Source organism: Protopterus annectens, chromosome 6.part0 (genome assembly GCF_019279795.1).
Source record: "Protopterus annectens isolate FY-2018-M chromosome 6.part0, PAN1.0, whole genome shotgun sequence".
Lineage (NCBI taxonomy): Eukaryota > Metazoa > Chordata > Ceratodontiformes > Protopteridae > Protopterus > Protopterus annectens.
In genome coordinates this window covers 886,868,501-886,891,124 of record NC_056737.1, presented here as the reverse complement: position 1 = coordinate 886,891,124, position 22,624 = coordinate 886,868,501, and the positions used below count along the sequence as shown (strand labels likewise).

The following is a 22,624-nucleotide window of genomic DNA, read 5'->3' as shown; positions in this document are numbered from 1 at the left end:
CATTCCTCCTCGTGGGTACAGTCCTTTACCCATTACAGTACATTTATTATTTTAATGGGATGAACCATTTCAGGAGATGGGATAGTTCTTGCTGGTATAAGCTCTTCTAATGACAACTAACCCCAAGTACCAATAAAAGATTAGCACAGTAAGTAATCTAAATACAAGTGAGGTATATGGGTATGTACAAAATGGGAGTTGGAATTCTGGTGAGATGTTAATGGGAGTATGGATTGTATCAGCGTTCTATACACAAGGTAATTAGTAGGGTGAAGAATTGGGTACTAAGCTTGTTAGGTGTAACAAACCAAAAACCCGGTAAAATGCAATTGTCAGACACAATATAATTTTTTTTGAAAATGTTATCAACGCACACATTACATATTCTTTATACAGGTATTGTTTACAGTTCTAAATTGCATTTCTAAAACCAGTAACTCATAACTGCATGTGGTACTGATAACGGAGCTATGCATCTACTTCGCTAATTCAAAAGGATAGATTTAATTTTACATTGATTCATTTTCTTTTCTTTGCGCTTTGGCAACGATTTTTATAAAAGGATGCATTCTTATGATTTCACCATGAAAAATCGACTATTGGGAAGTCTTTAGTTACTAAACCAAACAGCAAATTACTCTTTTTACTTCTTGTGTGTTATTTATGCAGTGAAACACGGAACTTTAACTAAAACACATACTCATTTAACATTTTCCTAACAAGCTTAGTACCCGATTCTTCACCTTGCCAATTTTGTGGTGTATACAACAATAATATTGCTATCATTTCCATCTTTGTGTTCTAAAGTACACTTGCAGCTGCCGCAGAAATGTGGTTGTGATAATACGTAAGTACCAAATATTGTAGTAACTGCAGTTCTACGGCCTTGTGGCAACCATGAAACCAAAAAACAATGGCATGCGGTCATCAACTGCCAAAAAGTGTGTTTGATTCGTGAAGGAAAATTACATCATTAGTAGAAAAAACGTGGTCCTTTCTGGTTGCTGGTGCTCCTTAGATATGATGTTTTAGACTGTCATGTCTTGTCTCTGATGAGCTGAACACATTCCTCAGCAAAAATATTCATGTTCAGATTGGTAGTTAGACATGCCCAAACATTATGACATAGTATGAATATATCATGATTATCAAAGGGAGGAATCACATTACAGCTGCAACATATAATATCATGTGCAGTAATGCTTTGGCAGCCTGTCCATGTTATATTCTACGCTTGTGCAACTGGGCATGCCTGAGGAAAGTGTGGTGAAATTAATGATTCCATGTCCTGTCACTTAAAGGTTCCACACCAGATGTATATGTGAAAAAGTGAGGTAGCTATTAATTACAGCGTTTCTGAAGTATTGCACTCTGTTTAAAAATAATAAGCATACATCATTAATATACCTTTTTAAAATAATATTCTGTCTTATTTATGAGAATAACTAGTTTGGTTTGTTTATTATAGGATTTATTTAATGTTTTAAGGCTATGTTTTGTGTAGTAGAGGTTCACCCGAACAGTACCTGTAAATGGTCAGTTGTAACCCTGGTAAATAAATGCAAAATAAAAATAAATTAATTTAATTAAAAAAAAATCACTGGGATATGCTGTATGTGGTACAATTCAGACACTTTGCTACTGCCTGGTGGGAAAGAAATATGTAGATAAGTCTTACTAAGGATACATTTTATGTTACATGTAACAAAAGTCATAGGACTGAAAGGCTTTTGTACTTTGACAGTGTTTTATCAGTTGTGAAGTGGCCTATTTACTCAGGAGAAATATTTTAGTTGAAAAGTGTTTAGTAAGCATTCATGTTTCTGTAAGGGTTTTAGACACAGTTAGTAATTCACATACGTAAGAACATAAATGTCTATGAGTAAGTTCCTTTCTTTTATTGAAAGTACTACTATATACTTGTCCAAAATCAATACATTTAATTTACAACAAATGACATTATTTATTTTCAGGTATTGTTCATAAAGGTTTTGTTTTAAAGAATCAGTCTGCCACATTACATCTGTTATCAAAGGCTGCATCTAAACGAGCACTGATCTTCAACAGATGCTTAGTTATATTTTTAACATTTTTACAGTTTCTTTTATTTAGTAACAAACTAACCAAAAGGCTAATTTATGAATTGATATTTTTCACCTGCAAGCAATATCAGAACTCTATAATGTTATGGATACTTAAGATGCATATAGGTTCATAGGTTCATAGGTTCATACTAGGCTATCTGCCCAAGGGCATTTATAAGCCTAGCCCATAGTTATGTGGCTTTCGCCACCCCTTTAGTTTGAATAAAAACTATGCCTATCATTTTTCTGTGCCTCTGTCAAGCAGTGACACTGAAGTAATCCCTGGGGTATATCTGCGATCTCCCATCCATTGGTCAAGATTCCTCTTGAACAAGGCCAGCGAGGTGCTCTGCCTCACATGTACCGGGATTTTGTTCCACAGCATAGGGAGTCTCTGGGTGATGAATCTGTCCCTCCAGCACGTTCTATTTATAACCGTGTCAAGGTTTAAGTCTCCCGCCCTTGTGGTTCTGAGGGATCTAGATTTTTGAGGTGAAGCATATTCATCAAATCTGGGTTTGACATGGCCTTATATGTCAGGCACAGGTCACCTCTGAGCAAGCGGTATGAGACTGAATAAAGCTGGAGTTCATTCAGTCGGGCAGCATAAGACATATTTTGAGACCCTTTATCCTTTTGGTGAGGAACTTTTGGGGCCTTTCAAGCTGCATCAGGTGTCTGGTCAGATACATTCGAGCGGGCATTGTACTCAATCATAGGTCTAATGAGTGATGAGTACAGGGGACGATGACCTCCCTTGATCTAGATGTGAATCCCTTCATGATCAGGTGGGCGATATAGAAGGTTTTCCTAACTACTTTAGCAACATGAGTGTCAAACGAAGACTACTGTCAACTTGGGTCCCCAGATCCCTGATGACTTTTTCTGTGCTCAGTGGATTGTCACCTATATGGTAGCTAGGGGTAACCTTGTTTTTCCCGAAGGGTATGACTATGCATTTTTGGCGTTTAACTTCAGGCCATGGCTCTGGCACCAGTTATCCGTTTCTGTGAGGCCCTTCTGGAGGATATCTGTGTCAGATGTGTTTTCGACTATGGCCCAGTTTGCAGTCATCTGCAAACTTTGTCAGCCATAACCCTCCTGTGTTTGCTTGTACTTCAGAAAAGTAGATGCCGAACAAGAGTGGACCCAGGACTGAGCCCTGTGGGACACCACTTGTGACAGGCTTTGAGTCTGACATGGCTCCAGCAACTCTGACCCTGTGGGTTCTGTCGCTTAGCCAGTTTGCAACCCATCTTGTGATGTATGGGTTTACATTCAAGCTGATGAGTTTTTCGATGATACCTGAGTGGGGTATTGTGTCGAAGGCCTTTGCCAGGTCGAGGTAGGCTGTATGGACTGCCTTTCCCTCATCAATGGCCTTGGTGACTGTCTCGAAAAAGTCAACCAAGTTTAAGAGGCAGGATCTGCCTTTGACAAAGCCAAACTGGGTTGGATCCAAAGTCTGCAAGTTCCCTATGTCTTTATTTATGAGTTCCATTATGATCCTCTCCATGGCTTTGCAGATAAGGCTTGTCAAGCTAATGGGCGGTAATTTCCAGGGTCTGTGGAGGCACCGCCCTTATGAAGTGGGACCACAGTCGCCGTGCGCCACTCCTTGGGTGCGTATCCTGAGGTGAGGCTAAGATTAAACAGCTGTCCTAACTGTGGGTTTAATTCCTCGTTGAGTTCATGAAGCACACAGCCGGGGACACCATCCGGTCCCATGGATGCTGTGTTTTTGCCTTAGTGAGGGCAGTTCTCACCTGGGCGTTGGAGATGTTTGGGGGCTACAATCCTCTGGAATAGATATCTCTCCTTTTGGGGGGGAGAAGTTTGCACTGAACCTGTCAGCCAGTATGTTAGCAATGTGTGTAGGTTCAGTAATTTTCACATCATTTTGAACTAATTCTGAGCATATCTGGGAGTTTCCTCCTAGGTTTCTAACATAGCTAAAGAAGGCCTTATGATTGTCTTTAGAGTCCTTGGCGATTTTTCTCTCAAAATTTGCCTTGGATGATTTTATGAGAGCTCTTAGTTTTTACTTATAATGATCAAAGGTGTCTTACCTTTCAAGGATTTTGCTCTATCTTGTAGTAGCTTCCTCCTTTTGTTGTAGAGCTTGTTTATGGCTGGGGTCCACCAGACTGGACGCTTGCCTTTGGTACAGAGAGTCTTAGTTTTGTTTGGGATTGCCTGATCCATGCAGTCCTGTAGGTGCTGGTAGAAGGCATTTGTAAGTGATTCAGCGGTTTGAGTAATGTTTACCACTGGCTCAGGGGCCTTAAAGGAGACCACACTAGTTTTTAGAAGTGTGAAATCGGCTTTTGAGAAGTTTTTCACTGTGGTCTTTTTTGTTTCAGGTGGGGGCGGGATGAGGACCTCCAGCGAGATTAGTTTATGATCTGATCTCACCAGTGAGGGGTATACTTCCGGTGTTGAACATTTTGATCCCATGTTCGTGATGATGAGATCAAGTATGTTTTCACCTCTTGTGGGGATGGTGACTATGGACTATGACCATATGCATGGATTTTAATTATCACCATTCCCCAGGTGTCTTACTTATTATGAAAAACAGGCAATATAAATTAGAATTAAAATGATTAATAAGATCATCAAGAAAATCAACCATTTACTTTACTATAATATATTTATATTCTCTTTCTCTCCCTTCTTTAATGTGTTTAGAATGCATGTATCACTTGGCATGCTGATGTTTTTGTAAAAAAAAGGGATTTTTATTTCTCATCATATAAATTGTTGCTCTCTGTAAACCATGAAAGTAAATCTTGATAATGAAAAGATTGATATGAATCTTTTTTCCCCCAACAGAACTGTTATGTGATGCATCTGTCAGGGTCAGGTGGTGAAGTGTAAGGGCTGATTCATTCAAAACACTTAAAACAAGTTAAATTATTCTTTGCAGAGAAACCTCCTTGGCTGATTAACATACATTTTAAAGGAAAAGTCAAAGTGAATGATACCTGTGCAACAGCTTTAAAACTAAACATATTAATATTAATAAGAATACAACAGGAAAGGAAAACTCTGACTCTTGTCTTGGAGATTGAACCTAGACCCCTGCCCACATACCCCCACACATTCTGCAAGGTTGTCATTGCCGCTGGACCAACAAGGAAAGAAGGAGTATCTGGACAGTTAGTGGACATTCTTCTAGTTGAAATAGTAGGTGAGGGATTGCATTTTATTATTAGTCATCATAATTTTAAACAATGGCAGGTAAAATACTTAAATACTAACTATCAACCCAGATTGTTGTCATTGTCTTTCCTCGGCTGTTTTACACAATATTGAGAACAGTGCCAGTATGCAAATTAGAATTAGTATATAAATATGTATAATTGTAAAATACAGCAGTGATTAATGCTTTTACTGCTGATGTGAATATGTGTGTGTGTGTTTTTTGTATGTGTGTGTGTGTGTGCGTATGCGTATGTTTGCATGTGAACATATGTATGCATCTTTAAGAGTGTGGCTGTGGATATTCATGCGTGACATTCAAACTCTCCTTATGGGTAATTCTAATTGATTTTTATTGGGAGTGACAAAGTCCTTTTGATGACATATGAAGGTTCCACTTTATAATCTCGAAATACTGAAATCTCGAATTTCAGTATCTCGAGACCATAAAGTAGAATTTTAAAATCCCGAAAGGGAAGTAAATAGTGTGGGAAGAAATAGCCAGGGAATTGTTATGGCTAGGCTTATATAGGCCCTAGGGCTAATAGCCTAGTACCAACCTATGAAACGAAACTCCATAAGTGCGAATCTGCAACTGTCGAATTCGCAGTTATGGTGTTCTGGTATTTGACGCTGAATGTAGTGTGTGCAGGATGTATCATGTAGTGTGTGGATTTAGCTGGTATGTAAGGTAAGTGGGTATTTTGTTGGGTTTTAGGTATGTGTTTGAATATATGTGAGTGTGTTTGGAAGTTTTATGTGTGGGTTAGGGTAGGGCAGGTAAAAGTATGAATGTTTTAAGTGTTGAAGGTGGTGGTGTTCATATATTTGTGTTGTGTGTGTGAGGGTACTGTAGAGTATATAGTGGTGAGTTTGCTGTCTTTTTCTGTTTGGTGCAATCTTGGAGTTAGTATATATAAGTAGCGGGGGTGCAGGGTGGCTTGCCCCCCCCTGTTTATATGTAGTGCAGGTTTGTTGGTTTATGTTTTTGTGTTTGTGTGTGTTTTGATTGTTGGTTTGTTGTAGTGTGGGTTGGATGATATATGTATTGTGTGGTGTATGGTGTGTATATTTTTGTGATTTTGTGTTTCATGGTTTTGGGATTTGGAAAGTTCGAGTTTATGGTCTCGGGATACTGAAATTCGAGATTTCAGTATTTCGAGATTATAAAGTGGAACCCATATGACCAGATGAACTGCAATTTTTCAAATATAGCTCAGTAAGAGTGTGAGATGTTAATATGGCTAATACACAATTTACTTTGATAGGTTGGAAATATCATGATTCAACATTAGTTTCAGCAAACTGGTAACTTTTATTATAACCAAAATGGCAACTTACTTAGCACAGCTTAGCTGTGTGTATGATTATATAGGAATGAGAGATGAACTAACTGGTTCTCTGAGCTGATAGCTTAATAGACTTGAGGATTTTTCTACAGAAAAAGAATTTAGACATTATGTTTCAGGGGCAACAGGATGGTGGTACTAATAGTGGTATTAGAAGACCTAGTACCTATAATCCCCCTATACACCACCAGCTAAAAAATTTTGAAAGGGAGGTCGAAGAAGAAATCAGGAACATTTACAGGGGTGGATGGCATGGTAAATTTAACCTGACTAGAGATGAAAAGTTACTTCTCAAATCCATTCAAGAAAATAGATACCTGAGGGTGATGCAACCCGATAAAGGTGGAGGGGTGGTCTTCATGGACAGTATTTTGTATTCCAGTAAGATGATGGATATGCTCAATGATGCCAACAGGTATGTTAGGGTATCCAAAAATGAGATTAACTTAGCATACCATAAGATTGATTTGGTTTTACAGGACATGCTGAATGACAATTTTATAAACCAGGACACTTTTAAGTATCTCAGTGTGGACAGACCCCGTATCCCTGCTATTTTCGGGATACCCAAGGTACATAAAAGTGTGGAGGATCCACCCCTGAGACCCATTGTGACAGCCAATGGCTCTAAAACCCATCCTTTGGCCAAATATTTGGATATAAAATTAAAAGATATTTGTGTTAGGGCCAATGGTATACTTAAGGACTCCTGGGAATTTTTGAGAAGCATTAACAGTAATATGTACTCTGATTCCTTAATATTTGTAACCCTTGATATTCAGGATTTATTTAATGTGATTCCCACATTCTACAGGGTCAGAATGGTTCCAGGATGCCATTCACCAACATGGAAAACTTGATCATAATACTTTTTTGGTTTATACAGAGTTGATGGATTTGGTATTGAAACACAATTTTATATTTTTTGAGGGTGAGTTGTTTAAACAGATCCAGGGAGTGGCCATGGGAGCAAGTTGTGCCCTTACTTATGCCAACATTGTGCTTATAGTTTGGGAAGAGAAGTTTGTATTCCAGTCTGAATATGCACAATATTGGGTATGTTACAAACGTTACCTGGATGATATTTGCATTTTTTGGAAAGGTAGTATAGAAAAGTTAACAGAATTTATAGACTATCTAAACCATACCACTAATTTTTTGAAATTTACTTCCCATATCACACAAGACTATATGAACTTTCTGGACGTCACTATTAAAAAAGATGTCCTAGGGCAGCAGTTTACATGTAATGTATACAGAAAGGAAACCTTTTCTAACTCTTACTTATATTTCACTAGCTCCCATCCGTTTAAACAGAAGAGAAGTATTATCAAGGGACAATTTGTCCGTAGTTGTAGGATGACGTCTTTGGACTCGGACTTCGAAGATGAAAGTCAGAGAGTCAAAGAAATGTTTATATCTAGGAAGTATCCTAACTGTTTAATTGATGAGGTATTGGAGGAAGTAAAGAATGGGAGAAAGGATAGGTTTGCCCCTATTTTGAGAACAGGAGATACAAGTGTGATAGTACCAGTAAATGTGCAGGGTATCACACAACCACCAGGGGTGACGTTACCAGGGATGAATTCAGAAACCTTGGGGGTAATTATGTGATGTTTTATAATCAGAATACCTCTAGGGTTATAAACATTATTACCCAACATTGGAGCAGGTTTAAGTGTTATTCAGAGTTGGACGTTTTGTTTACCAACACCCTAGGATTCACATACAAAAAAGGCAGGAACCTCAAGGATTTGCTGGAGCACAATGGTTCTATTGTTTCATGTAAGAAATTGGGAACCTACAAATGTGGGGCATGTGCCCAATGCCCATATATACTTAGACAGGATTCTGTACACATCCTGTCAAGAGATTATCAGATTCAGAGTAGTAGTTTTTCCAATTGTAGTAGTGAAGGCTTGATTTATTTAGCCTTATGCAAAACCTGTGGTGCATTTTACATTGGAAAAACTACTCGTAAACTCAGAAGGAGGAGTTATGAGTATTTATATGCTATTAGAGTTGAAGATATCAAAAATGCCTTGTTTAAACATACACTGACATGTCCCCAAGCAAAATGGGGCTTCTTTGTTGTAGAGAAGGTTCAATGTGATGTGGGGGGGGGGGGGCGTGGGAAAATAGGATAGAGGTGAGAGAAATATTTTGGCAATTGTTATTGGAAGCCAACAGATTCCCAGGGCTGAATGAATACATATCCATTGCCCCTATTTTAAAAATGAGAGCTGCAAAACTATAAAATAAGTATATATTTTGTTTTTCAAGTTCTTTTTGTAGGTTTTTGATTCAAGTATATTTATTTATCTGTCCAACACATTGTGATGGTTTTAGTATTTACATACTTAAAATTCTTTTTAAAAAAATGTGCATGTTTTTATCTATTTTCATCTGTATTTGTGGCAAGTTGGTAGGCTGTCACGAACATTTTAGTTATAGGATTTAATTGGTGTCAATTAAACAACTGTTTCAACTATTAATTAAATTTAATTAAATTGGGAGGGGTATATAAGCAGGCACAGCCTTCATTCATTCATTTTACATCTGAAGAAGTCTGGTGGACAAAAACGCTTTGTATTGTGTGGTGTTTATGCGATTAAACCTGCTGCTGCTTACACCGACAGGCTTGTGTTTTATTATTACCTCCTGCCTCTTTGGGTGCCTTTTGTGGTTTTACTGGTTCTTGGTTCTGTGGCACCCTTTCCTTGGAGTTTTTGGATGATTCAATATTAGTTTCAGCAAACAGTTAACTTTTATTATAACCAAAATGGCAACTTACTTAGCACAGCTTAGCTGTGTGTATGATTATATAGGAATGAGAGATGAACTAACTGGTTCTCTGAGCTGATGCATGGAATAGACTACTGAATTAAATTAAAGCAAGCACTAGTTTAGATAGTTATAAAACCTTGGTCAGTTATTACGGGGATGACTGTTTTGGTATATTAGCAGGCTAGACTGTCACTTACAAGGTGCAACAATGCTCCTGTTATTAGCCAAGTAATGTTTTTCCTGTGTTCTTTCCCTAAGAGAGAAAGATTTTATTAAAAAAAAAAATCATCTGGATCATATCAGTTGTTGGATACTTGAACTAATACATTAACTTTTAATAAAAGTGCCAGGTTTGTTTCTATAAACTTGTTCAAAGAACCAGTTTCATTATAGTAAGATATTTACTTTTGTATCCATTGATTTATAGTCGGGGACAATGATTTTTGGTTTTCAAAAAAATGATCCCAAAAATATACCCATGATTTTTAAATGTAATCACTTGTCATTACAGGGATTTCATTTTAATTTTCTTCTACATCAAGATATATTGAAAATTTAAACAGAATCCAGACACAGAACACTCAGTTGTGCAAGCTGACAATATTATAAATAGTTATATGAGCGGAAATGCATCCTGTGGTGAATTAGTTCTCTTGCCAAAAATATTAAATTCCATGAAAATCATGTGAGTTCTTTTCTATTTTCCATCCAAATTTGATATTTACCAGCATTTTCTCGAAAAAAAAACTCAGTGTCTCAGTTTATAGTCATAAGGGTTGTTTTTGTGAAGCCAGCATGTTACAAAAGGGAGTAATAGCCTTGGTGATGCATTTACTGATTTAAATATGATCACCAGAGAAGCAATAACTGAGGAAATTGCAACTAGGGATACAGTTGCTGACATGGATGGTACAAAAACAACTGGCCCCAATGTATAATGTCTCTTGATGTATACTGTTGATAGTTTTTGACCCATCTAACTGCACCATACCCTTCCAATATTGAAGCCACTATGTTGTGGGAGGCCCCCTGGACCAGCTCTCTTAAATGGATAATCTTCCTTGCTTAAGCACCATGGCTCTGAGCAAAGGATTGTAGAGCTGTACATTTTTCTGTCCTCCTTATCTAATCCAGTCTCTTTTTAATGCTAGACTTTGTAAATTTATAATTGTCCACTGGTGTTCAAATGTTTTATTTAAATCAGTTACTTATTTAAGCATGCTTGTCATTAATAATTTATGCAAACTCTTTCCATGACCCTCTGAACAGTTTTTCCTTGGTCTTTTTTCGTCATATTCCTGCTAACCAGCAGCCTTCCTATTAACTGATTGGCCTATTTTTTTCTGTGCAGGTGAGAGATGATCATGACAGGCCATCGTGCAGGCAGCCATCAGGATTTTACATACTGCATTATCTCAGAGAACCCTGCAGCAGTCCTTATCCATTACTTGCATCACCAGGCTTGGAGAGTGGGCACATTTTGGTCCTATGCTGCACTGTTGCAACATCCAGCCTTCAATGAGTGCCAGTACTGCTGCAGACCAGGCTATATCCCTCCCATAGTATGAGCAGGCCAGTGCTGATCATTCATTCTCACCATCCCCAGCCAGGTCCCCTGGCGCTTAGTCATCTGGGTTGCTGTCAGATCATTAAACTTCAGTGCCATGAAAACAACTTCACCTTCCTCCCAATATCATTCTACCCTTTGCGTTAAATGTATTATTTGATTAGGTGGGATGGGTTACCTGCAGCTTTGTACACACATATTGATACTGGCGTTCACAACAGCTGTCCTTTCTTGAGTTACTTACATTTTTTGCCTAAAGTATTAGTGAACTGCATGCCTTAACACTCAGCTGATCAAGCTATGTATTTTTTGTTTAAGCTATGCAGACTCACAATATTTCTTTAAGTCCTGCTGAATAATCCCTGAGTGATATTCAGTGTGGGGGTACTTTTACTTATGTTACTAATTAATTCTCATTATTAACCCACAATTTAGAGAAAGAACAAACAGCAGAGAATGGATTAACATCAACAATAGATAGACAGGCAATAGTTAATACATTGGATGGGTTTACTATTTACAACTATACAGAACAGACTAGCATGGAAACCCATTTCAAACTTTTTTCTAAAGGTATTAAATTTGTACCTCAATCCAGAGCCAATATGGTGGACAACATTAGGGAACTAAAGTTGTATACTAGGAAACTGAACTTTGACATTTTATTTTCAGATAATATTTACAATCAAACTAATAACAGAGACATTCCACACAAAGGTGGTGTGTACAACCCACCCTTCACCCTTTAATTGACACCTTTGAGAAAATAGTGTTGGAAGAAATATATGAGTCTCATGAGAGAAACAAAACCAAGAAAATAAACTGGAATCTAATTAAAGAAGAATTTAATCTTTTAATGGATTTGAGAAAAGATGAGGCTATTAGGATAATGATTCCTGATAAGGGAGGTGAAGTGGTGTTATATAAATCAACTGATTACTCAGATGAAATGCAAAATTTGTTGTTCAATGAAGAGACTTATGTTGTGGTTTCTACCAATCAGATTAATATCTCCTATGCCCGGATCAATTCCTATTTAGAGGAATATCTGTTAAATAACAGAATATAACAAGAATTATACAATTTTTTGTATGTGAGGGACTCAATAATTCCATCTTTTTTTGGAATCCCTAAATAACATAAAAATATTGATAAACCACCTTTTAGACCTATTGTGGCAGCGGGGATTTCCAAAACTTATCCATTAGCAGTACTAGTAGATTTCTGGGTGAAGCATGTAGTAAATGAAAGAGAACACTTGGTCAAAAATTCTTGGGAATTCTTGGGGGCATTGAAAAAGGAGAAATGGCAAGACAACCTGATACTCCTTACTATAGATGTGAAAGATTTATGGTGATACCTAAAAAGGAAGGGTTGGAACTTTTTGAAGAAGCTTTATTCGCTTTTTTCAAGTTGGAGCATAACAAGATTAATCTAACTTATGAAATTATGAGTTTAATATTAGAAATCAACTTTATCTTCTTCGAAGACGAGTATTATCAGCAAATTTGGGGTGTAGCATGTGCCCCCATTTATGCCAATATTGTACTTTTGGGATGGGAGTCCAACCACATATTTAAAAGCCCTTACTGGAATAAAATACAACTATATTCCAGATTTTTGGATGACATATTTGTTTTATGGAAGGCCACACAAGATGAAATTTCCGAATTTATGGAACTACTGATTTTTTTAGAGTTTACTAACAATTATGACTCTACAAGTATTAATTACCTGGATGTACAAATCATCAAAGATGTGAATGGATTCAGATCACAAATACATAGGAAAGATACATTTTGCAATACCTATTTACACTTTGGGAGTAATCACCCTCCAGCGCAAAAATGTATAGTGAAGGGACAGGCTGTGAGGGTCACAAGAATGACCTCCCATTACGAAGATTTGGAAGATGAGCTAAACAAAATACAAACAATGTTTGAAGAGAGAGGATCTCCCAAGGAGCTAGTCAAGGAAATTATTTCAGAAGTGCATAATAAGTGGGGTACGGACTATCCCCCCCCCCCCATTAGGAGTGGGACTACAAAAAAAACCTCAGAAACTAGTAAGGAAAATGATAAATACAGAAGAGCATGTATATTGGAATACAATTTTTTAACCAAGGAATTTAGGGAGATAATTCAAAAGAACTGGACCATTTTCAAAACTAATCAGGAGATATACAAGAAAAAGGTCCCAAATTTGTGAATAAAACAGGGTACAACATTAAGAGTCTCTTAGAACACAAGTTAGAACCCAAAATGGTAAGAAATACAGGTACTAGATCTTGTGGAAGGTGTAAATAATGTTGTTTTATACACAAAGAGAATTTTGTAGTCTTGGACAATAGGATGAAAAGCAGGGTATAATTTGTTAAAGGGAACTGTCTGAGTAAAGGAGTTGTTTATTTAGCAGTTTGCAACTCCTGTTCAGGATTCTATTTGGGAAAAACTGAACGGGCACTTAGGAACAGAGTGTATGAACATGTAAATGATATTAAAATCTCCTTTTGTCTATATGTGGAGCTTTGCTCCCCGGGCCTCTGCTGAAAATGGAAATATATCCAGTTGGACTAGCCCGGTCAACAAATGTAAAATAAATAAATAAAATAAATAAAAGTGCATTATACAAACATTCTGAGGTGTGCCCCTTTTTTACTAAGTTTATATTCGGAATAGTTGAGCAAGTTAAATTAAATCCTGGGGGGGGGGGGTGACTGGAAAAATCTGTTGAAGAAAAAAGAAGCACAATGGCAATTTAGAACAGCAGCCATGCCCCCCCCCCCCCGGTTTAAATGAAAGCATTTCTATAGTTCCAGTTTTACAGGAGAGGGCAAATAAAATATGAACACATTTAAAACAAGAGTCAAAATATGAATGTATAATTAAGAATTTTTTAATCATTATTTATTAACAATTTTTTGTTTTCATGTACCCATTGGTAGAATATAAATTAATAGTATACAATTTTAATGAGAGAATGAGTAGTATAGTGATTGTGTATTAGGAAGTTAATTGGTTTATGATTGTGATTGATTAATACTATTTATTAAAAGAAGATGTTTTGTAAGGAAATGTATTCTGATGAAGGCTACGCTGTGCATAGCCAGAAGCGCTTAATTCTGGTCAACGAGAATAAAAACCCTAGTTTTTATTACAGCCCGGTCTATTTGTTTACAAAGTTATTTTAATTTTGGGTGATTTGGATATTTAAAACTTCTAAAATTAAACCCAAATGGCTAAAATTATTTGCTGCAAATCCATCCTCATTGGAGGAGTAAATAATGACCCATTCAGAATTCTCACTGTGGCCACATGATCTGATACAAAGGTAAGACATTAAGTGTTCATCAAATTTTGAATTTTGCTGGTTGTATATCTTTTGAGGCATTGTCCCAGTACATTTTGTTTAATGATATGAAAAAAGTACTGCTGACTGGTAGAAAATTTGTATAGAAAATTCACATTCTTAGACTAGGACTTGTTAAGATAGAAGGTATAACATAATGATTTTCTTATTGTTATCTACATCACATGCTGAGATGTATTTAGATTAACGTGAAGCAATACTTGTAAAATAGCATTTTCAGACAAATACCATTTTTAGACAAGTCCAACAATTGGACTTGTCTGAAAATGTTAAAACTAGAATAAAAACAATCTATCAAACAAATAAACAAAAAGGAAACCTCTGATCTCATTGGGTAACATTAGCAAAATCAGTAATGACAGCAAAACTAAACACAAGTAAGATTATAAATAGTAATGGTGATTAAATGGCATGTCATTAAATACATAAAAAATATATGAAAATGTGCGTGTTTTCACTGGAACATGTTAACTTCTTCAGACAGACTAAATTGCAAGAACCATTTTGCATCTGACTGCAAAACTAAATGCAGTAAGGAATATATGAATAAAAAGTTCTGTAGTCTGATGATGGAAATGTGGTAAAAATGCTGTATAAACTTGTATGGCTTTGTAGAGTCATCCAAGTCCAGCATTTTATTGGAAAATAGTACAGACCAGCAGGAGAATTAACAACTATTGAGAAAATAACCAATCAGATGCCTAACAAAGCAAAAGTTAAAAAATACAAACAATAGCTGAAAATAAAATAAAATATACACACTATTCTCACAGTATCATACAGTATACCTCATCAGACTGCAAAAATTAGCTAATCAGATGAGGTTGAGGTGAGTATAGAAAGAAGGTGATGAATTCTTAAGTTTAGTTTGGGATAGAAATGTACAAAAATATATTATAACCAATTTTTTTTTTCAAATAAAAGATTAGTTAAAGTGTGAGTTGAAGTAAGTGAATGAGGAGGAGTAATTTTGGGTCTTTTAACCAGAGAAGTCTAGTATATGCAAAACATGAGATCAAATTGTGCTGTGCATTAAAAATCCTAGTGGGGATGCAGTGTCAAGGAGAACAACAAGAAACCATTAGGTAGTGTAAAAGAAGATATGATGGGTGAAATGAGCTCACCCAGGATCCAACATTTTTATAGACTTTGCTTCATTGTTTGATGTGAAGATAAAGTGAGGGGGTAGAAAATGTTTAGAAGTCATACCTCTCAAGTGTACCTCATTGTGAGGAATGCTCCTCTTAAAAAAAGTTAATGTTCTTTTCAGTTGCACATTGAAAAGCTCTGTCACCATTAAGTATTAAGAATATTTTAACTGATTTCTATGTTAAGTGATACTTATTGTCCTTTTAACCTAAATCCCTTTTCTGATTGCTGTCTAAAAAGCTAAACTACATCCCATCCCCTTTTACTCTTTTTGTCCACAACTTCTGCACTTCAGTCTCTCTGGATGATTGCCGCATCTAACCCCAAATTTATTATTTCAGTCTGAATATGATCAGCAGCCCATATAAACTATACGATAATCGAGTCCTTGGTGGTGAGATGGTGGTCTTTGATCAGATGGGACTAATATGCTTGTTGTAGACCCTTCTGAGAACTGTACAGATAATGACATAGGGTGATGATAAATTCTAATGGTATGGGCAGGCAGCACGGCTATGGCTTTTACACACACACACACACACACACACACACACACACACACACACACACACACACACACACACACGGGTTACATTCTATTTGTTAAAAGACAATTTATAAAATGAGAAAAAGTGGGTACAGCTAATTGAAAGCCAGCTAATTGAAATACTGGCTTTTTTTCTGTTCAAGATCATGGCACAGTGGGAATCGAAGATTTTGCCCTTTCCCCACTCTAGTGGTAGTGTAATCTTTGACTTGTTGTGTGTGTGTGTGTGTGTGTGTGTGTGTGTGTGTGTGTGTGTGTGTGTGTATATATATATATATATATATATATATATATATATATATATATATATATATATATAATTAGTAGGGGTTGTGTGAGGTGTAGGGGGGCCTGCCCCCCAGTAATTATTTTGTTTATTTTCAATAGGTAGCTAGTAAGTTTGCAATATTATGCAAGGAGTAATTGAGGCAAATGGAGACTGAATGGCTCAAACCATGGGCTGCAGGATAAAGCTCATTAGCAGTCATAAACTTGTTTTTTACTTGTCTACATCATATATCTTCCAATTCCTAAGGGTACAATTTGTGACGAACATCCAGGTGCTACTAAATTATTAAGATATTTAACAAACATATCAGGGTTACAAAAATCCCAACAACTCTAGATCAGTACTCATGCTAGGCAAAATAGAGTGAGATTTTTGTAGACAACAATAATACCTATGTACTCATATTTAGTTTGCCCACCTACTTGTCATGTTCTGTAATAGGAGGTGACAAAATAGAAATAGCAGCCTGTTATAAAGGTATTGGATTCTAGGTTGTCAATTAGTTACATTTTGCCATTCATATCAACTTCTTTTGCAAGCAAACCTCATTTGTCCATTTGCTTTCTGAAGCTTTGGATTAATTTTACAAACAATGATTTTTAACTTGTTAATACTAAAAAGGTTGGACTATGCATCTACCATCTGTAATCCATACAGACTTATACAGAAAAGGACATATTTCATACAATGACATTTTAGAAGAATTCTTGATATCACACATCTATCTTAATAAGAGAGGTCAACATCTCCAAATCAGTATAGTTTTGAGATATCAAGCACTCTAAGGAAATTTATTACTAGTGTATACAACATTTATGAGTTTGCAATTTTTACAAAATAGGCGTGATGTGTTGTAATAACAATTTGAACAACAAGGGTATAAGACTTTGGATGTCAGTATGTCACTTTAATATAACAAGGAACTGATAAATGTGTAGAGAGGTACAGGACATTTTGCCAGATAAAGTAAAGACAGCAGCATTTAGCCAGTCTTATAACAGATAACTGGACATATTTATTAATTTTAAGAAGCTTAGAATAAATTTGCAAATTATTTGTTGTCAATTAGGAGGCAAACTTACATTTTGAAGTGTTCTTTTTATACTAAATGTAAGTCATTAATTGATGGTGTATCAGAGAGTTTCCATTTCACCACAGTTGCCTTTTGGTAGTAGTATCACTCCTAAAAGAATATGAATTTATGTGATAAAAAATAAAAACATGTAGACTTGGGTTACATTTTTAAACCAAATGCTTTCAAAGATTTCAGTTAATTATACAAAAAAGTTTAAACCAGTTGCACACCAAAATATATGTTCTGAAGTACTTTCATTTTGTAAAGTTTATAAATCAACCTGCAATCTGATTTTGAACTAAGGGGTGCTATATATCTTATCAATTTACTCTATGCTGATAGAAAGGGATTGTCTCTGATTATTAGGACAGCATCACATGTTTTGCGTATTAACTGTTTCATGATACTGAGTTTAATGTTTCGAGAAATTAGTTTATCAGTTAAGGTATGTTTTAAATTGGATTTGGCTTTCTGCAAGCTTGCTACAGAATCTACAATGTAACAAACTTGTGTTTAAGTCAACAAATTTCCTTGTGACTGCTCTTCTACAACCTCGCTTTTTTGCTTTTATACAGAATCTACAATGTTGTTTTTATTTAAATAGATGACTGTTGGTTTCCAGGTTTGTGTTAGAAAAATCAAATGAGATTATGTTTTCTTTCTGTTACAGCTGATCACAAAACTGAGGGCTACATCTGGAACATTCTATGGTGACTAACTTATACTGATGAGGGTAGAAGAAGGTGGCTGTGTCAGTGTAAGAGGACTCAGTAACATCTTCCATGATTCAAGATTAACCTTTGGAAGTACACAAACTCAAATGTATACCAGTTGGTGTAATGAGAGCTTCATCTTTAAAGAGGAAGAAATAGCTATGTACTGATGAAAGGATTAATCGGATTTGCTGGAGTTACCTCAACCATTTTATTTTCTGTCTGCTTAATATATTTATTATTTATTTATTTATCTGTATTTGTTAAATGGGTTAAAATACTGATTCATATGCCCCTCGTTTTGACACAACCTTGGAGAGCTATGTGTTTAACTGACTTTCTCAGAATCACACGGTAGACAAATTGAGGGTGAAACAATTTAATTGTGGATAATAGGAAACTGCTTGCTAACTGCTTATAGCCTTAGTCTAAGTCCCACACACAATATGATGCATCTAGTGCAGATTTACTAATAATGGGACTACTAGGCAATGTACAGATAGAAATATTAAGTAAGGCTAGCCACTATCTAATTTTGTGACCTCGGTAATGTGGTATTCAATCTGCTGTTGTCTCAGATTTATCTTTTGATACAATATGAAGACAATCTAAAGTAAGAGATTGGGGCAAAGAAAGGGATTGTCTGAACCACAGATAAAACATTGGTAAAACTGTGATATGAACTCCTTCTACTCTTTGTTGTATACATACTGTTTAAATGTCTAAAATTAAATTACCTTTTATATTGTAGCATTACTAAATTGCAGGTTTTAGTTACATCCGATCACAAATAAAATTGATTTATCACCATAAGTCATTAAAACTGTTTGCTAAATAAATGAAAAGAAATCAATGTTTGCTTTAGTATAGGCAGATGATTGATCATTTATTATTAATTGTGCAGGTTCATACATTAAAATGATAATCTGAATTAACTCAAAAGATGAAACAGTTTGGAAATGTTACTCTGGCTGGATAAAAAGACTGAAATGGCATCAGCAGAAAAAAGATGATTGATATTCTGTACTGTTCCTTTAATAAGACAAATATTGGAGAATGTTTTGTTTGAGATTTTAACATATAGACTGAAGAAGGCAGAATATGTGATCTTGTCAATTTCTGAACTTTAAAGGGCTAAATTATTTTATCAAACACAATTTCAGCATCCTAAGACTGTTAAAGCAATATGTATATTTTTTTACTTTTTCTTTGAAAATAATTTTTTATATCGTAGTAAATCTGCTTATTTAGCAAGTTCCAGATTTGCCATAGTGTATTATATTTCCTAACTTAGGATACATTCAATTTCTCACCTTTTAAATTGCTGCAGGTAGTCTGATATTAGTACTAAAACTGAAATGCATCTGTATGAGATTTTTTATACTGGGTTAACTTGGTTTAATTTCAGCTTTTTCAATATTCTTTGTCATACCGCCATGAAAAGTGATTGTCTGAGTGATAGTTAGTGCAATGTGCAAAAGCCCAAGACGTGCAGTATTTAAAACACCTTTCCTGAGTCTTTCTTACATATATGCAACTGGCAATTGCACAATAGCCCAACTTTGTAATACAGCAGGTATGCAGGAGGGCTCACAAGTGACTACAATGACAACATTTTAAAGATAAACCATTTTGTATATCTATTTGTCATGTGCCCAAACTAGTCTCTCCACAGACATGCAAGGAGTGCTGTGTAGCACCTTTTATGCAATTAAGACAGCAAGAGCAGGCATAGCTGTTGATTAAGGGGTACCTACCCCTTTGAGAGGACTACTGATGATAAGACTTCATGGTGTTGCACCTTAAAGAAATCATCAGGCAGCAGGGGCCAAAAAGTTACAGTTACTGTGGCAGCAGACTAGCTATAGTACAAAGGTAATGTACATTGTCATGCCATCAGTACTACAAAAGTGGAGGCTACAAAATTCATCTATTGAATCAAATCTATGAGCAGGACTGTGACATCCCATATTTACCCTAGGCCAGGGCCAGTAATCAAGGAGCCTCACTCCTCACCACTGGCACCAGTGAGAGGCAGTCACTAAAAACAGGAATAGATTTACACAGTATTTCAAATGCAGCCCTCTGTACCAAGCACAGTGTCCCTCAAGAGCATACAGGGCACCTGCTCCAGACCTGGAACTGGACTCTGTTTCTCCAGATCCCAAACAAGACTCACATTGGAGCACTGTGTCCCAGTTCTAAGTATCTGATGCACACACTTGAATATTTGATTTTTCACACACACACACACACACACACACACACACACACACACACACACACACACACACACACACACACACATCTAGGAAAGGCTGGCACAGATTCAACAGCTTTGTCGCCTCTCTCCAGACTATAAGGTAGATTGCTCCCACCAGTCAGATACTCTAAGGCTATTACAAAGGGTAACCAATTATACTGTGTCAAATTAATACTGTTATAAATGGTAGTGAGTGACTGAAGCAGTAAAGCTTATCAGAGTGGCCATAGTGTCATTAAAATAAGCACAAGTACTCTAAAGATGTTGAAAGTATTCTCTAAAAGACCAACCACAATGAAAAGGTATAACAATATTTAATAATGGATAATAAAATAGAAAACAGGAAAATACTTCATATTTAGTTACAATAAACAACAGAGTTTCACTCACAGAAAATATAAAAATAACACAGTTGGATACAATCTCACAGATGCAGAAAAAAGAAAATAATACTAAACTAATCTCACTATATTATTCCTAACTGAACTAAAGAGAAACTGCCCTAGTTAACTCACTTAGTATCACAAGGCAAGACGCACTGCTGTCATGCTCACTTCCACAAGGCAAGATGAGATACTCCACACACTAACTGAACTGACTCAACATCTGAACTGTGATAACTGACATAGATCTTTTATAAGAAATTCCAAAGGAAAACAAACAAACTGCTGCTGCCAGAGTTCCGTCCTTCAGCTGGTTATAGAATGACATCACATCTAGTCACCTGACTCTGGCGCAATTCACCTTCAGAACTCTATTAAGATTGTGGTGCAGTATTTTTAACATAAGCAACTTTTACAAGTACATTTTTAGTACAAGCATCTGTACAAATCAATGTGGCAGTCATATGATAAGACTACTTACAAAACTTCAGCCAGCCATACTGGCATATGCCACACATGCACTGTCTTACTTCTCCTGGTACAGCTGGCCATACCTCACAACGTCACATATCTCTCCCACTTTGAAGACTCAAGATAGTTTTTCAAGTGACCCTGGAAAAATATGGCTAGAGAAATGGGTTTGTCTGGGAACACTTTAACCCATACCCTGTCTTGAGAATCCATCTACGTTGGCATTGCTGACTCCAGTATGATGCTGCACTGTCATGTCATATGCCTGCAACCCTACGCTTCACCTTAATAACTTGGCATTTTGCTGGCTGGCATGATCTAGCCATGTTAAGAGATTATGTTCTGTAACCACAATTATTTTTTTTCCATACAGATAAGGTTGAGGTTTCTGCAGTGCCCATACTATGGCTAGACATTCTTTTTCTACAGCTTCATAACTTTCCTCTCTGGGTTGGAGTCTACAGATGAGATATACAACTGGATGCACTTCTCCCTCTGAGGAAACCTGAGTAATTACAGCCCCTACCCCATGGTTTGAAGCATCCACCTGCACAACAAATTATTTGCCATAATCTGGACTGGCTAATACAGGGAGTCCTCCCAAAGCCCCTTTAAGCTTTTGGAATGCCTGCTCACATGCTGGAGTCCACACTACCTTATCTGGCCTGTTTTTCCTTGACATGTCTGTGAGGTGAGCAGCTATTGTACTATAGCTGGGAACAAATTTTCTATAGTACCCCACTGTCCCCAAGAATGCTCTCACCTGATGATTGGTAATAGGGGCAGGCCATGCCTGAATAGCTTCCACTTTTGCAGACTCTGGCTTAATCTTACCACTCCCCACTCTGTGTCTCAGGTAGGAGACCTCTGCCATATCCTCCTGACACTTACTGGGCTTAATGGTTAACCCTGCCATTTGCAGTCTAGCCAGAAACTCCCTGACATGCTGAAGGTGATCTTGCCAAGAATGACTGCAAATAGCTATATCATCCAGGCAAGCAAGGGCATAATCTGCTGTTCCTGCTAAGATATGATCTACTAGTCTCTGAAATGTTACTGAGGCATTTTTCATTCCAAAGAGCATCTTTGTGAACTCATATTGTCCAAAATAGGTCACAAAGGCTAACCTCTCTCTAGTGGTAGGAGTCAAGGGTATTGCTCATCCAGTCAGGATAAAACAGACGAACAGTTGTGGGTTCAATTCAAGCAGCTTTATTACATACAAGCACATTAGGATTGAGGCTTAGTAACTTAAACTTAAATGTATAAACAGACTGACTACTGCACTCATACATGTTAATACTCTGTCTGTTCACTCAAAATAGCACTGCTGCTTGCATGTGCTCTGTATATGCATGTGTCTTTGCTTTGAAA

The 22,624-nt window shown here is 36.5% G+C and overlaps 1 long non-coding RNA gene across 1 annotated transcript in view; it reads left to right on the top strand.

Annotated features, from left to right (window-relative positions):
• LOC122804595 overlaps window positions 1–19,290 on the top strand; it is a 66,351-nt gene extending 47,061 nt beyond the window's left edge. The window contains exon 3 of the long non-coding RNA XR_006365230.1: window positions 18,091–19,290. This is a non-coding gene — a long non-coding RNA (uncharacterized LOC122804595). The remainder of the gene's footprint in view (window positions 1–18,090) is intronic.
• The last annotated feature ends 3,334 nt before the right edge of the window (window positions 19,291–22,624 follow it).